At 50.7% G+C, this 17601-nt stretch overlaps 1 long non-coding RNA gene across 5 annotated transcripts in view; it reads right to left on the reverse strand.

The window, feature by feature from the left end:
- Positions 1-17601, reverse strand: part of LOC144382194 (uncharacterized) — a 40885-nt gene that overhangs the window by 16231 nt on the left and 7053 nt on the right. For 3 of the 5 annotated variants that reach the window (XR_013448629.1, XR_013448628.1, XR_013448632.1), the window contains 3 exons: positions 14267-14463; positions 12426-12615; positions 1830-1922 (listed from right to left, as the gene is read on the reverse strand). This is a non-coding gene — a long non-coding RNA (uncharacterized LOC144382194). Of the gene's footprint in view, positions 1-1829; positions 1923-12425; positions 12616-14266; positions 14464-15694; positions 15831-17601 lie in introns of all 5 variants that reach the window. The other 2 variants (XR_013448630.1, XR_013448633.1) reach the window with 2 other exon arrangements.

Here is a 17601-nt window from a genome sequence, read left to right on the forward strand (position 1 = left end):
GAACCTTACATCCGTTGAGTCACACTTGGGGGAAGTGTACGAGTCACCTGCTGCAGAGGTCACGACGGTTCCACTGCACGGGTGAAACACAGGGACACTGCAGCCCCACGAAAAGCAGAGTTCACTGGACGCGTTAATGGACGAGGGCTGGACGCCACAGAGAGAAGACAGGGGTGGAGGGCGCCCGGCAGGCCCCTTCCGTTTCAAGTTCCTGGTCTCGACGCAACAGCCAGCTCTTGCCAAGGGCCCATCCCCCCCACGCCCACCTGAAGAGTCTCCGCCAGGAACTACCTGACTTACTCTCCCCTCCACCTCATGGCCGCTCCCTGGTCCAGCCCCCTGCTCAGCTCCCTGCTGCCTCTATTCTCCTCCACACACACCCCCAATCGGTGCCCCTCACACAGCTCTCCCTGCTCCCTCCGGCCCCCATCCTACCTCATCCATCAGGACTATCTCAGTGTTCCTTCCCCCAAGAAGCCTGCCCTGACCCCCCAGTTTGAGTTAGGGGCCCTCTGCTCTCCTTATACTGCTGTTGTCTTCGTCAACTCTGGAAATCTCAGACCAAGGTGGCTGCTAGTGAGGCAGGCTTCCCGGTTCCAGCCAGCACCTTCACAGGTGGGGACCACAGAGAGGCTCCACAGCTCTGCAGTGGTCAGTGAGAATGAGAGGGGTCCCCTGGCTCTGCTCTCCCCACACGGCCCTCGATTTGGCCTAGCCTGGCCTGGGGCAACCCGGGCTCTGCCCATGTGGCCAGGCACAAGTGAGGATTGGGGTTAATGGGCTAGAGGCTCATGGTCCCCCTGGGCCTCACAGCCTTGCAGAGGTGAAAGCAGGTGTGGACCCTCCCCGCTTGGAGACTTTCTCAGCCTTCCCTTGAGGAGAGCCCAGCCCCTGGGGCAGGGAAACTCTGGGGGGAAGGATGGCCTGAGCTCCTGGTGCTCCTGGCCATCAGGGTCCACCCTGAAATGAACAGAGTAGGGCCCACGGGAGGCCTGGGTGCAGAGTCTGGGCTGGTCATCCCTGACCTCGGAGGTCAGCAGCTTCCCTGTTTCTAGCAGAGGCTTGACAGTACTGGGCCCCACAGACCACATGGGGTTGCCCAATGGTCTCCCTGAGCTGCCTGGGTGACACAGTGGGAGGGGGAGCCTGGGCTGAGAGCCAAGTGCCTCAGGCTCTGCTGGCCCTGCCACAGCCCCGGACGTCAGGGCCTCAGGACACGAGCTTGGTGGGAGTGCTTGCCATCCCACTACAGATGGGACACTCTGGCAGAGGCCGCTCAACAGCTTGGCCAGCTGGCTGCACGGCTCCTGAGTGAGGGGCAGCCAGACGCTCCTGGAATGCTGTAAGCCGGGCCTTGGCTCCCACCTCTATACCCCTGTCCTCTCAGGAGCAGCCATGGGGCCCAAGAACTCTCTTCCATTCCTAACACTTGACTTTGCTCTTGTTCAAAGCTGAGGGATCACAGCTCAATGCCATGGGAAACGCGGGGCTTTGTGAGGGTGAGTGGGTCCACCCACCCTCCAGAATGAATGCGGCATGTAAGTGTTCACGGGATATCTTTGTTTTACCCTGCCCACACCTGCTGGCTGTGAGTCTCAGGGAAGGAGCAGCACCTGGGCATCCCTGACATCCTCCAGATAGACACAGCCCCCTGTCCCCACCCTACTCCCCACCTCCCCATCCCCTTCCCTCCTTCCCCCTGACCTCTTCCTCCTCCCCCTCCCCACCTTGCCCTCTGTCCCCACCCCCCTCCTCCCTCCTCCCGCCCCCCCCCCAGCCCCGCAGCCTCCCAGGCCCCCTACCCCCTGTTCCTCTAAGGACAGGGTCACCTGGGTCACCAGAACAGCCAATGTCTCACTGCAATTTCTGGGCTGTGGTCTTGACTCATCCTATCTCTGCTTCTTGACTCACTGCCCTGTGACCTGTTGGAAAAACAACAGTCTCAGCCCTGGATTAGCCCCTGGTCCCTGGGCTTCTTCCTGATGCTCTCCCCAGTCATCTAAACGGCCCAGACTGTGCGCATCCATCATTTCTTTAATTAGTTTTTGAGAAGAGCTGATTTTAAAAACATAAGTCATGCCTGTTTTGGCCAAATGCAATGATTTCTCCCAGATTGAGAAATAAAAATAATTCTGTTGCAGGACACCTGGGTGGCTCAGTCAGTTAAGTGTCTACCTTTGGCTCAGGTCATGATCCCAGGGTCCTGGGATTGAGCCCTGCATCAGGCTCCCTGCCCAGCGGGCAGTCTGCTTCTCCCTCTCATCTGCCTGCCGCTCATCCTGCTTGTGCTCTCTAACAAATAAATAAATAAAATAATAATAATTCTGTTGCAATGAAAGCAGGGCTGAGGCAGATCTGAGCCATAGTTAGTGTGAGCCCCCCCCCGCACTGGGCTATAGAGAGCAGTGCACACAGATGCTGCCCCTATATGCCAGGCCTGGATTGTGGGAAGAGAAAAAAAAAAAGAAAGACAAGAACTGACAAGGAGAAAGGATTGGCCAGGGAGGTCCACACAGGTGGCCATGGGGCAGAGGATGGAGGAGAAAGGACAAAGGCTTCGGTGCGGGGCCCTCAGGGTGGGGGGCAACCAATCCCTGTGGAGACTGGCCTGAGCCAGGGCTGTGCCCAGATACAGGGGCACCAACAGTTGCTTTTGCTGCAGTGACGTGACCGGCAGGAAAACAGAGTGGGAAATGAACCTCAGTCAGTGTGGTCCAGGGACCCCTACTCAAGGCCAGACCTGCAGGCTGTGCCCGCGGCACCCGCTCAGGTGCCCACGGCCACAGGGCCTCGCCACGGCCCTATCACCATAAGCGACAATGCAGAGGTGTGATAAAAGCCATCTGTCATTCATAAACTGCGACGTTGCCTCTTTGCAAAGCCATAAGCCATGCTGGGGCTCAGCCAAGAAATGGCCTATAAAATCCTGAGTAATGACCTCAAAGCATACTTTCCAATATAAACAATATTCTAGGCAGCTGTTTCTAGGATTTATCTGTGTGCAGTAATTTTATACCCAAAACGATTACCGGGCTCAGTGTCTGATGCCCCTCTTCAGCAGCACCCCTCCCCCCCATTAACAGCAGTAAAGCATCTAGAACGTGTTCCACAGTCCTGGGAGCACAGGATCCTGTCCCCTGGGTGACAAGTGGCAGCGTGTGCTCATGTGCCGTGCCCTTTGCCATCGGATGCATCGGCACGCAGGGGCCTGGGGGGAATGCTGGCTGTCTTTGGGATCTCCAAGTTACCAGGGAGGAGGAGCTCAGCCTTGTCCTGAAACTGTTTCTATGGTAACGCAAGAACAGCAGGTTTCGTCTGGGTTGGACGAGGGCAGGCATCCTCCCTGGCAAGGGCTGTAGGGGACCCTTCTGACCACATGCCCCGGGGCAGAGCCTGAAGTGTGCAGAGGACAGGGAGCCTCAGGAGGAGGGGCCTGCCGGAACCTGCTCGGGGCCCCACCTGGAGCTTGCCTCTGAAGGTCAAGGGACGCTGAAGGCCACAAAGCTGGTGAGTGACAGAGCTTGAATTCCACCCCAGATGGACTCCTTCCCAGAGCAGCTGTCTTCCCAGAGAAGCCAAGGCTTGCCTGAGCACACTGGGGGATCAGGGAGGGTGGGGCCGTGCCTGCCTTGGACACCACTCTGTAGCCAGAGGGTGCCTCAGAGTGCCCCAGGAAGTGCTTTCTCTGCCCACCTTACCCGAGGGTGCCTTGTGTTTGAGGGTGAGGGGCTGCCGCCAGGCCAGCAGAGATCTCTGCATGCTTCACTCTCTTGAGCCACGGCGAGCTCCTAGTTGAAGGAGCAGGAACGGCTCTGAGGCTCCTGCAAGCCCAGACCCCACCGTCTGTTCAGGCCCTGTCTCTGGAGACACGGAGACAAGGAGAGAGCAGTGCTGTGCTCGGGCTCTGCAGCCTGGGCTACCAGGGACAGAGGAGCACCTGGCGGTGAGGAGAGGCCGAGATACCTGCCAGGGTGAAGACAAACACACTGTGGCTGAAATGGGCACTGCACAGAACCAATCAGCCAAATCTGTAACAGCAAAATCCTATCGGCTCCTGTCAGACGGAGTCACTGATTTTAAGAATACTGGGTGTGAAGCTTTATTGTGGGCCCGCAGCACTGAGGTTATAGCGAGCCACCACCGGGCGCCGACACTCACCCGGTGGATGGACGGGCCACAACGGCTATTGAGTGGAACAATTGTGCCTTCACTTGCCTGAAGTCTCGGTCCTTGAGGGCCTGTTGTGATTCACACTGGGCCACATTAACTATTTTAACTGGCGGTCAGGTCCCTGGGGTCCCAAGCTAGGTCAAGCATCTGTACCCACCACGGGAGGTTTTAAGGCAAAGTGCGCTATGACCTTGGAGACCTTAGGGCAGGCAACACTGCAGTGGTTAGGATGAGGCCTGATTTGTAGTTTACACTCACGTGGCCCCAGTCCCACACTCCTGCCCCTAAGCAGCCATTCTGTATCAGGAGCTGGACAGGGCTGGACAGCACAGCAGAGCTGCCGCTGAGCTGGGGTTCCAGCAAGGGTGGGTGGGTGCCTGCAGCACCAGGAGCCAAGCCAGAGGTGGCTCCCACTAGACCAGGCCAACTGCGCCATTATAGTCATTATGGGGAACTAAAGCATAGGTCTCTCTGGGGTGAAAATGTTCCAGAACCAACCATGGTGATGGTTGCATGCATCTATGAACACACTAAAACCACGGAACCGGTGACTTCTGTGCTATGTGAATTACAACTCAAGAAAGCTGTTTGAGTGAAGGCGTGAACTGGGAAAGGGAATGAATCAGTGATCACTGCCAGGTGTCAGATTCTGGGGACTGTGGCCGGCACCAGGGCCACCTCTGGGAGGCTGAGCAGCTTACCTCACCCGGCGAGCCCCATTTGCTCTCCTGCGAAGGGGTGCTATTACCACCTGCAGGCCCTGGGCTGCCCAGCATGGGATGTCTGGAAGGTAAGCGAGATGACAGAGCTTGAGTCTGTAGCACAGCCCAATACACGTTGTCTGAATGCTTCTCTATTACTGAGAGATTTCCTGAACGAATGGGGGTTTCAGCAAAGCTCAGAGGCTCCTTCTCAGCTACAGGGAGGGGTCTGACTGGAAATGGGAACCGTAGGCACAGATGTCCCTGGTGCTCCTGGGTGAGAGTTATGCCTCACCCCAGGCTGGCCTTCCCACCACCCTCCCGGCAGTGGAGGGCTCACTTGGAGGCCCCTCTCCCCTGCTGCTCCCTCCAAGTGGAAAATGGTATCAGCCTGACAGATGGGCTGACGCTAGACAAGCCAAAGGAAGTGGGAATCTGTGGGCTCCATGAACCATGGGCGACTGAGCCAGGCAGCTGAGGGCCATGGGGCCCTGAGGTCAAGGTCATCGTGAAGATGCCTGTGGACAGGGACTCAGGCCTTGATGCTGCTTGGTGGCCAGATGCAAATGGACACAGGGTGGAAATGCTGCTCCGTCCATGCACGTGAGCCTGATATGGGCCAGGCCCTCTGAGGGAGCCCTGGCAAGAGCTCTGGTTCTCAGAGGCACCCTCCTGTCCTGCACGAAATGAGGAAAACAAGAGAGTAGATAATACTGAGCAGAAGAGACTTCTACAGGGCCAGTGGTGAAGGGAACATCCCTGTGTAACCACAGTGCAGGGGGAAACCAGTAATCTCTGTATTCCAGGCCTGATGCTTGGCATTTGTGCAGAACTGGCTTTTGTATTAACACCTGCAGGCCAGAGCCTACAGGCTCCTTGACACCTGCCACCCCACCTCTCCACCACGTGGGGCATCCCTCTACCTAGGTGGGGTGTTGTCCGGGGTGGCCCTGCTCCCCCCAGGTTCCTGGGATGGTGTGCACCAGTAGGTCCCACTTCAGAGGGACTGTGGCTAAATGGGGTATCCTCACTGTGTCAGAATCTAACAGCAGGACCTACATGACCTTCTACACTTTGCAGCTGTGAAAACAGAACCCCAGAGCAAGAAAGGGGCTGTCCAAGGTCACACAGGGGCCTCACACAGGCAGGGACTTAAGCTCCCACTGTCAGTGTGTTTTCATTTTTTTCTTCTCTAAATACACATTTTTATCAAAGTGTAGCTTACATTGATAAAAGCTTCATAATCTAAATACAATTGTATACTTCACACTCAGATCAAGAAATAAAAAGATCCCACAAACTTACAAATACCCACTCTCACTGACAGGACTGAAGGATCCCAATCTCTTAATTTTAGGCATTTGATTCATTGTGTGTCGGTATTACATTATACAGTTGACCTTGAATGACACAGGGGTTGGGGCACAACCCCCCCTCGCAATCGGAAATCCATGTGTAACTTCTGAGTCCCCTAAAACTTAACCACTAATAGCTTACAACTGACCAGAAGCCTTCCTGGTAACAGTTGACTAACATATGTTCTGTATATTATATATTGTATTCCTACAATAAAGCTAGAGGAAAAAAATGTTACTAAGAAATCATAAGGAAGAGGAAATACATTTAAAGTATTGTACTGTATTTCTTGGGAAAAACAAAAAAAAACCCTCGTGTAAGTGGACCATGCAGTTTGAACCCGTGTTGTTCAAGGGTCAACTGTAGTTTTAATTTTCCTTGCTCTGATGCACAACAAATGCTGAACTTCCCAGTGATTAGGTTTTCCTACATTCTCACATATGCATTAGGCTACAATTTTCCCTCTAGTTCCAGCCTTACCTGCACCTCTGCATGCTGAGCTCTGCCTGGGAGAGCTGCAGAGGGTAGCCTGGGCCTTGGATCTGACAAGGAAGTACACATCCCTGGGCCCCCACTCCACCGCTAGAGATTTGGGTGTCCGTTCAGTGAGAATCCTGTCAGGAGGAGACTCTCCTGGCCTGGCTCTCTCCTGGGAGCCCAGAGACTCCTCAAGCTTGCCACCATCCCAACTCCACACCCCAAAATGGAGTTTGGGACACACCCCAACTCCACTGCTTGCCCCATGAGTCCAAGGAAGGGGAAACAATCTTGTTGTGAGGACTAGCGCTCCAGCCTGTCCCTGCTCCCAGATGGGTCAGAAAACGCCACTGAGGGGAGCTGCCAAGGGGCTGGCCTGCTAGATGTGTCCATCAGTCCATCCTTGGCTGTGAAACTCAGGTAAGAGCCCATTGCCCTTGCCTCTCAGGGTCCAGGCTGATTAGATCCAATTCCAAGGACACCCAGTGCAGCAGAGCAGGTCATGCCAACTGGTCAGGGGGGCTGACCCTGAACCCCACTGTCTGTCCTTTAAGAAGTGACCAAAGGGTGGCCGTGTCATTCATGGGCAGTGACACACCTCCAGCCCCGAGCCCTTCACCTGCTCTGCACTGAGCAGCCTGAGGCCAACTAGGGGCCCCGCACACATCTGGGGCCTGCTCTGTCTTTAGAACCAAAGGCTGGTCTTAGTCTGCTGGCACTCTGGACTGAGTTGCCTCCATGCCGGCCTCTGCCCTGGGAGTTTCTACATGTTGTAGTCATTTCTGAAAAGGTCTATGAAGTAGTAGGTACTGTTATTACACCCACTGCAAAGATGGGGAAACTGAGGCACGGAGCGAGTGAGTGACTGCTGGGCTCTGAACTCCTGCAGCCTGACCCCAGGCCCGTAGGAGCCGCCCTACTGCAGCCCTGACACTTGAGGCTGTGGAAGCCCAGATTCTTGTGGGGCTGCTTCTCTGGCACCTGAATCCTCCTTCCAGTCCCCCCGCCCACTTAACCCAGAGACCCCAAGGAAGATGCAGCACAGCCGCCACAGAATGGGGTTGATTTCCTTGCAAATCAGGTTTCGATTACAATCCTTGTCAGGAGACCTGGGCATTGGAGTGTAACGGAGCCTGACAACTACCTTCCCATTAGAGAATCTCCATCTCCATTTGCGATTTCTGGCAAATGACAGGCTGGCACAGGCAGGGCCCAAGACGTGCCAGGCTGGTGACACAAACACTAATCAGGGTGGACACACCTGTCCACAGCAGGGACCTGTCCGTGGCACCTGTCAGCATGGCCCTGCGTGGGCCACTGGCTGGGCCTGAATGCTCGGCTGGCGGCTGTGCCCGGAACTCCCTCCCAGACCCTGGGCCTGCACTGAGGCTGCTCCCTTCCCCAGAGGGACGGGGTCCTCTCTGAAGACAGGAGAGCAACGGAGGGAGTCTGGGGAAGAGTGCAGTCCTTCCAGAGGGTGGCTGCACAGGGGAAGGAGCAGCATGGGGAGCCCGTGGCCCAGCCTGGGGAACACTCCGAGAGCCCCAGCTGCAGCCCAGAGGCCACAGGACTACACGGGAGCTACGCCCTTGGAAGGCTCACTTCCCTTCGTGCTCGGCCCTCGGAGTCTGCCCGGCATGGGCTGGCTTATGAGGGTCCAAAGGTCACTAGGCTCTGAGTTTTAGCTAATTCTGGGGCTGGCCTCCTAAGGGAAGGCCCAGCCATAAGGCAGTAAGGTCTGCTTCCTAAACGTGCCATAACCCCTCCTCCACCCCCTCCCTGTGCGTGCCTTATGTCATCCAAAGTCTGCCTGCTTTCCTGAACCTCCGTGACTCCCAGATTTTTCTGCGCATTTGTTTCAACTGGAATATTTCTGCTATACTCGTCTACAAACTTGTCTCTGTGAGCATCACACCATGGACACATTCCACTGTCATCAAATATTCTTCACAAACATGACTCTTAGTGACAAAATGATATTCACCAGGATTGTGTCAGGATCCATCTCCTTGCTGGTAGGGCACTCACCTGGTTTCCAGTGTTTCACTATAATGCATTAAACCTCTCACTGCACACAGCTTGGGCGGGGACTCCAGTTACCGCCCTAGGATAGATTCCTGAGGGAGGAATGCTAGGCCGAAGAGCATGTCTGTTTACTTCAAGGCTGCATGCACGCGTGTGTGAATGCGTGTGACAATCTCAAACTTATGCAGAAGTTGCAAGTGCAGCGCAAGTTTTTTTTCTGACTGCTCTAAAAATAAATTGCTGACTGGGAGGCTCCATCACTCCCCAATTTTCCCACAAACCTGGACACTGTGCTGCATCAGGACAGCACATCAAAATCAAACCAGGAAATGGGCACTGATGCTTCGCTAACCGTTCTACTGCATTAACCTAATCCTCCGCTCCACCCACGTTTTGCCGCTGGTCCAATGTTGCCGTTAGAGCAAAAGGGTCCAGTTTGGACCGCGTGCCAGCTTCTTCACCCTTCCTCCTTAGTCAGGAGGAGCTTAGTCTCATCTTGACTCTCATGATCTTGGTGCATTTGAAGATTACAGGTCAGCTCTTTTGGAGCATCTGTCCATCTGGGTTTATCGGATGTCTCTTCAGGATTAGATGCATCTCTGACAGGAAGGCTGCACAAGGGACTGTCCGCACCACACATCAGGTGGCAATCTGTCCTATTACCATCAAAGTTCCTTTTCATCACTTGATTACACTGGCGGGCACCAGGACTCTCCACTGATTTCCTACTGAAATGTTCCATTTCTCATGGAACTTTGAACTTGCGTATTTCTTTACATCAGCTTAACATGTGGTTTCTATTACATTCAATTTGTCCCTAATTTTACTTGTTTTGATACTGCAATTGTCCTGGAATTAGCAGATGGGACCCTTCACATGAGATTCTGTGGTATCTGACATGTTCCCATCACTCTGAGAGCAATTCCTCACTGACTTGCACAGTCTGATAGTCCCTGCTTATCTTTCTCTGATCCAGCACTGAAATGAGCTGTCGGTCCAAAAAGTCCTTGTTTCTTTCAGTGAAAATGGTATTCAGGCCAATCCCTCGGGGTGCCCCTACACTGCCTCGACCACTGCACCTGTGAGCGATGACCCACCACACTGGCCACACTCCCACTGGACGCCCCCTCGTCCTGCCCTGACCCCTGAGCTCAGCCCCCAAAGAGAGTGGCCCTGAATTCTTTAGGAAGGGACCGAACAAGAAAGGGAAGCAGAATAAGAGGGACCATCTCAATGTCTTTTGTTAAGGATGAAGAAAACTTGTATCATTCCATCACCACCAGAAGAACTTGGAAATGCCTCATTTACCAACAGTGCATATAATCCTCTTAAAATCAGTAACAATTTCTGATCTAAACCTGCTTTATTTGATCAATAATGATGCTAAGCATTTTTCCATGTTTACTATTATCATTCCTGTGTTTTTCATGTCTTTTGTCCGTTTTTCATTTGATACAATCATTTCTAAGAAATTCTTACATATGAGGGGAGTATATCTATAAATTTTTATAACTACCCTCCCACTTTTTCATCTTTATTTTTGTTGTTGCCAATTCTATTTTTTGTGTGCTCTCTCACATATTTTCAAAAAAAATGTCATTTTTACCTTAGAGGTGATAAACATTCTTCTGTTTAGTCTTCTTGTTCTTCTGTGGTTTTATTTTGAAATCAAATCTGTCTAGAATTTATCATATTCTAAGGGCATATAAGAAGATCTAATCTTAATGTATGTGGTTTATTTCTTGGTCCTGTATCACTGATTGAATACTTTCTTGACTACTGATACTATTAGCATTTAGTAGATTACTATATGAATTCGGGTTCTTTTCAGAGCAATCTGTGCTTTTCCACTGATATAAATGGTAGCTCTTGCACCACATTTTGAGTGATTGTAGCTTTGTACTATGGTTTAAGATCTGATAAAGAATCTCTGTCCTAGATATTCTTCTCTTAAGATGCTTGTGGTTCTTCGTGTTCACTTATTCTTCCAGATAAGCTTTGACTCACATTAGCAGGTTTAGAAGATCTAGGTATAATTTTGTTTCAACTTATATGAAATCTTTAAAACCCAGAAGAATGAATCCACCTGCTAGTCCGTCTTTGCCTTCAGGTGATGTGTGTTTCTCCTTCACTCAGACTGTTTTAATAACCTCAGTGAGACTATGAGCATTTTCCACATTAAGCCTCTGCCTTTCCAAATAATTCCTGAGTTGTCACTACTGAGATCGGGCCTCAGTTTGTCCCTATCACATTTTCCAAATTACTACTGACTTTCTATAAGACACGTGTTCATTTTACACATTTTGTTGCCATTGTTCTTACCACATATTTCCCCCTTACTTCCTGCCTCCTGCCCACACCTGGCTCTATGCCCCAGACACCTTTGCTCAGGTCTGCTGGTGCTAGCCACGTGGCAGGAGAGGTCCTGACAGGAAGGGCCCACCATGGTGGCCGCAGGGGAGAGTTCACCAGAAGATGTCCAGGCAGCCCTGCCCTCTGAGGTCCCCGGAATGGGCAGGGATCCTCTTCTGCCATCCCCACACCCACACCCACCCACAGTCCCTCTGCTCTTTGCTCAATGGAAATACCCCTGTGGTCTGTGACAACTCACCCACGTTCCAGCTTCCTGTACTTTGGGCAATTACTTCATTTCTTCTTTATGTATTTCTTAACCTTCCAGTGTCCCAGCGAGAAGCAAAGGCAGGGAACAGCACCGAACACCATCCTAGCCTGCCATCTCTTGGGGGAGGGTGCCCTAGAAACAACTGAGGTCTCCCCACACTCGCTAAAGTAGCAAATAAGCATAAATGAAGGCCTAGCACAAATGCTTCCCCTCCTTCCATGAAGATCATGCTCAGTGGCAGTCGGAGCGATGCTGAATGACTACCATCCCTCACTCATCCCTCAGGACCACCAAGCCTGGGCTCCCACGGTCAGCCTGTGGCCGTGGTATCATGCACCCCTCCCTGCACAAGGGCAGCCCATGCAGAGGCCTGGGCTCCAAGGTCCGAGGGCCCTTTGGGAACTGTCTTTCCTCTGATCTGCAACTGGGAGGCTTCCCAAAAATCCATCTCTTGGTCAAGTGGATCTGGTCTCCAGCAGTTGTTTCCTGAAGGTTTGGATTAGAGAATGGAGGAACCCTTGGTGAAATCTGCATTGTGTCTTTTTCTCCAAGGACACCTCCAAAGACATTTTAAAAATACATGTGGAAAAAATTCAGGTTTTCAGAAATAGTAAACATTACAAAATAAACTGCACATTTCCTCTTTTCTGTATAAAACAGAAAACGTGGTTATTTTTAGCTCCTGGAGCTCCACTGGGAATGAATGGGGTGCCAGTGCATACACAGAGAGGTCCTTTTTTTATCAGCTGCTCCAGCCTTGCAAAGATGAGAGCCTTCGGAAAGGACGCATGTAAGCAAAGCACCGTTCTCACTGATGTCAGTGCCGGTCCAAGAGTGAATGCACCAGCAACAATGAATGGACACGTGCTCCGGCAACCCCTTTTCTTCTTAAGCTGGATGAACCCAGCTAAGGTCTTGTAGCTCCTAGACTCAGTTTCCCCATGTGTAAAATCAGGATAGTGAAACTAAGACCCTAGGTTTATAATGAGGATTTAATAAGAAAATGTGCCCAAAGTGCTTGGCACACTCAATAAATGGTAATTTTTACTGTGATTGTTACCATCAGTGTTTACCTTTAGATTTTGGTGTCTATGTGATAAATCACCTCTGCAGGAACCAGCAGTTTGGAGACTCACTCTTCCTTGGGGGAACTGACCGCACATCTCCTTCCCCTTGCCCACAGGAGGTCCAGGAAGAAGGGTGGCTTTGAGGATTTCACAAAGTAAATATCAAGGAGTTTGAAAGAGCTCCTGATGACCAAAGCTGGAATGATTTGAGGAAAAATTAATGGTTTTGAATATGTCCTGAATTAATAATGACAGTGTTAGATAATCACCCATAGGCCAAAACATCTAGGAGTCCATATTGATATAAATAAGTATCCAGATACATACATAAATGTGGAAGAAGGAACAGTGTTTTCCTCCAGAAAAGCTCTTATTAATAAACGTAGAAGGGATGAAGGAAGTAAAATGTTACCACTACGCAAACAACACCATAATAATTGTTTCCGGCCACTAGGCAAAAATCTGAGGAGAAACGGGGCATTGGCACAGCCTGGCAGCATCTCCCCCGAGATATGGACGAATGCCCTGGGTGGGTGGTGTTAAGAAGCAGTTGCTCTGCACATATTTTTAGACCGGAACTTCTCAAAAGCACTCCCCCTGCACCCCTCCCTCCACCTAGTTTTTTCTTGGTAAGAGTCTGGTTTACTGCTAACTTCAGGATGATTCTGATGTACAACACACCAAATCCTTGAAACAAAGGATTTCAAGAACTGAAGCCTTGCAATGAGGCTGAACGGAAACATGTAAAGGGCAGCACCTGCAACCACACATTTCAGCATCTTACCCACCGCTGACCCCGGGTCCCCAGGAAGGGCTCAGGGCTATGGCCCCTTTCTCATGACAAGTGAAGTCATGATGGACTGGAGAACGGACAGGCTAAGGCTGCACAGTAAAGATGGAGCCCAGTGCCCATATCCACCCAGTCTCCCCAGGGAAGCTGGGAGAAGAGGGACACGAGAGACAGCCTCCACGGGATCCACACATACAGAGAGGGGGACAAAGGAGAGAAGCAATTTAAGAAATTCCATGAATATAAACCCCCTTAGGTATTTTCTGGAAACACCATAACAAGGACTAGAAATGCTTTTCTCTTATTTTTAGATGAGGGTTGATGTTTCTCTGCAAGACAGGGGTCCCAGATCCACGCAGGTGAGAGCCTTTTGAGGTCTTTTGGTGCAGACACGATGCTCATTTGCATCCCTTCCAGTCTCCCCTGTCAACAGTGGATATTATAATGTTTTATCTCTACCCCTCTGGTAAGAGAAAAGGAATCTTGTTTCAATTTGCATTTATTTGATGGCTTGTGCAGGGGAACCTTCTCTCTCAGGTCAAATGGTCATTTACGTTCCCTCATGTGTGAGGCACTGTCCAAGTCTTTCTATGTCATTGTCAGAGTTTTCTCTCTCAAAGCTCTTTACTAAGGATACTAAAATTTTTTAAAAGATTTTATTTATTTGAGACAGCAAGAGAGAAAGAGCAAGCACGAGTGGGGGAGGAGCACTGAGCAGGGAGCCCGATGCGGGGCTCCATCCCAGGACCCTGAGATCATGACCTGAGTCGAAGGCAGACACTTAACTGACTGAGCCACCCAGGTGCCCCAAGGGTCCTAAATTTTTTGTGTAAATATTGAATATATGGACCCATCATGTCATCGCTCTGTTCTTTGCCTACTGCTTGTGCAGTATTTTAACTAGATATATGAATCCTTCCTATTTTCTCCTTGGGGTCCTGTTCTGAGGTAGAAGGCCACATTCAGGGACACATGAACACAGGTGTTTTGAGAACCCAGCCTATGGACACAAATGAGCAAAAGCAGACATGGTAGAAAGGAAGACTCGCAGGCTCACCGGAGCAGGGCTGAGGCAGGAATGAGAATGCTGTGGGCATTGATCACTCACTCTTCCAGTTCCCACTTCCTGCCGAAGCTGTTCTGGGACTGAGGATTCAGCGGGAGGGAAGCAAGACAGACAGGACTTGCTCTGGCGGGATTCAGTCTGGTATAGGGAGGAAAAGCATTCAACCCTCTTGAGGTCTCCGGCTTGGCCTGAGAATTAGCGGGAGAAAAATGCAAAAGTTTATTTAATATAAGTTTTCCATAACATGGGAGCCCTCATAAAGAGAATGAGGACCCAGAGAAATGGCAAAACCGAGATGTTTCATGCTAGTGTGAACAAAGAGGAAACTGTGGGAAAGTATCCAAAATGCCTGGATGGGAGTTATTGTAACAAGGTCTCAGAACTCTCTTGGCCTGGACTCCTATTCCCTTGGCAAGGCCACTTCCTTTCTCCTGGGGCAGGGATGGGACCTTTCCCCGGGTCTGTCTCTTGCTCTCAGGAAGAAAAGGGGAGACAAGGATGTTCTTCTTGTACCTGCTGTTTTCCAAGTGTCTTTCACTCAAATAACCTTATGCCAAAGTGGGCAGATGGGGTGGGTGGGGCAGATGGAGAAGATGGGGTGGGTGGGGCAGGTGGGGAGGACGGAGAAAATGGAATGGGTGGGACAGGTGGAGGGGCATTCCTGCAGGCAGCAGTCATTTCATCTTTGTCACCATGTTCTACTTGTCTATTAACAGTACCTGGGGAAAGTCTGAGCTTGTGTGGCATCTAAAGAAGAAAGACACTCCCCCACCATCCCTGCCCAGGGTGCCGAAGGCCAACACCAAAGCAAACATGGCTCAGGGGTATAGGGGTGATGGTGGGTGGTTGTTGAGGTGCTCACCCCACTAGGACTTGAGGTCAGGGGATTCCACTAAGAGTCTCACTTACTCTAGGAGACAAGCACTTGTGGCCCTCTGAATGCCATGTTGTCTTTTGATCTAATTGCAGTAGATGCTGTCCGTGTTCTACCTGCATTTCCAGCTGACCATCTACCATTTTATGCACCTTAGCTCCAGGTCTTTCACTCCCAACATCCAGCTTCTGAATATTTGACAGAGGGTTGCCCTCTGGCCACAAGAACCCCCTTCTCCTAAGCTCCTGGAGGGATGGAATTGTCTGGGGATTACAGACAATTAAGTTAACTGCCTTAACTAGTCATTGACAGGAAGGGGTAGGAACCTGAACGCCCTTGCCGCTAGATAGGGATACCTGTGAGCTGTGACCTGCAGTCTCCAGAGTTCCTCCATGAGATGGAGCCCAAGTCACTCCCCCCACCACCCTCCCCCCGTCTGCCTCCCCCTCCCATCCCATGTCTCCCAGGGAACACACCCTTTATATCCCTTTCAAAAATTCCTCATATCAGAATCTGCTACTGAAACCCCAGACTGAGACACCCACCCACATTCAGTTGCCAGTAACCGAATTCTCTTCACCAAAAGCTACCAGAGTGAGCAGTGGTGATGGAAAATTCGAGACAGCTTAGGTGAACAAAGCTGTCACTCCATGAATCCGTAAGACGATGCTCAAAAACACCCTGTGGACCAAGGAAAGGGATCCAGTTACAAAAACAGAAAAAGGAGGTTGCAAAACAAAGTGTATGGTGTGATTCCATTTTCCAGGGGGGAGAAAGCATTTGTATAAGACTGTGTGGTAAAGAACTTAACCTTGCCCAAAGAGAGGCTTGGCCTTGCCCTCAGCTCCTGAGGGGGGATGGCTAAGCCCTACAATGCCTTTGTTTGCCTGGGGCCCCTGGGCCCCACGAGAAAGTCTATGACTTGGGGTGGGGGTTTCAAGGCACCCTCCAGAGGGTCTAGAGACAGATCAGGCACAAGAGCAGCAGATGATGGAGCCCCAGGAAAGACTGTGGATGCTGAGCTCCAGTGAGGACAAGGGGATGCCAGGAAGGAGAGCTGTCCGCAGACAGCTGGGAGCTCCGAGTCTGGACTCTGCCCTGTGTGCCTTCTCCTTGGGTTATTTTAACCTGTATCCCTTTGCTGTAGTAAACCAGAGCCATGAGTATGTCAGCTCTCAGTGAGCCTGAGTGGCCTACTGGGGACCCTGCACTTGCAGTTGCGCACACGGACTGTTCCCTCCAACCCTGCAATAATGTTAACTCCATGTACTTGCCTGCGTTTGTGAGACTGGACAACCATCCGGAAACATGCTGACAGTAAATACCTCTGGGGCGCAGCACCACGTCCACGTGTGCTCTCGTCTATTTGCATGTGTGTGTACGCAAGTACCTGCAACACTCCCACCTCTGCTCCAGCACTCACGTGGTTGTGGGCTCGGCGAAAAGCAGTAGACCACTTTCCACTGTGAGCTGGGCTGGGACACCTGTTTGCTCCTAAACCTGTTTATGCTGCTTGTTCACATTCTCCCTATTGCATAGCTTGTTTGAGATTATGTAAACCAACTACCTGTTAATGTAAAAGGAAAGAAAGTTATTTCTATGAAGACCAAGATAAATGATTTGGAGAATCAAGATAAAGGCAAGTTGAAGTTGCTTTAAAATCGATTTTGAATTAGGTACAGGCAAGATAACTCTTAAACAGAAAATAATTTTTGAATATTTGGAAGAATTCTGGTCTTAGATTTCTTTACAAATACACTTGATTTGTCAGTTCACTTCAGAAAAATACTGAAACTGCACATCTTAGGAGGACAAATTAAGGATATGGTTTATACTAAAAACGGAGACTAAAAACCCAGTCCTCAGACCAGTGCTTACTCGGAGTCTTCGGGCCCGTACTGAAACCACCAGAGTGGCGACTGGAGCTAGAACTGGCCATCTGGGGATGGCGGCCAGCGGTGCGGTGGCCTCTGGGCAGGGTATTGACCAGCAAGGGATGAGGGGACTTTCTGGAGCAATGAAAATGTTATGCACCCTGACCGATGTTCTACATTTGTCAAAACTTACCAACATGAGGTGTTAAAACCTGAAGGTTTCACTGTATGAAAAGTGTATCTCAATAAACTTGTTTATTGTTATTGTTTATTGTTAAAAATTAATGCACAGCTACAAATTTTAAGTTAAAAATATATGTAAAGTATGTTTGCTTCCTTATTTTTTTATTACCTATTTTCACCAGCTTTTATAAATAACTGACACATCCTGCTGGCTTCAGAAAGTATTCCTTCTGTTACTTTCACAATGAAGAAATAAATGTATTTTAATGATTTATTTATTTATTTTAGAGACACATACAGAAAGAGAAAGAGTGTGCACAAGCGCAGGGGGGAGGGGCAGAGGGAGAGGGAGAGAGAAAATCTCAAGCCGACTCCGTGCTAAGCATGGAGCCCAA

This window comes from Halichoerus grypus, chromosome 6, assembly GCF_964656455.1.
Source record: "Halichoerus grypus chromosome 6, mHalGry1.hap1.1, whole genome shotgun sequence".
NCBI lineage: Eukaryota > Metazoa > Chordata > Mammalia > Carnivora > Phocidae > Halichoerus > Halichoerus grypus.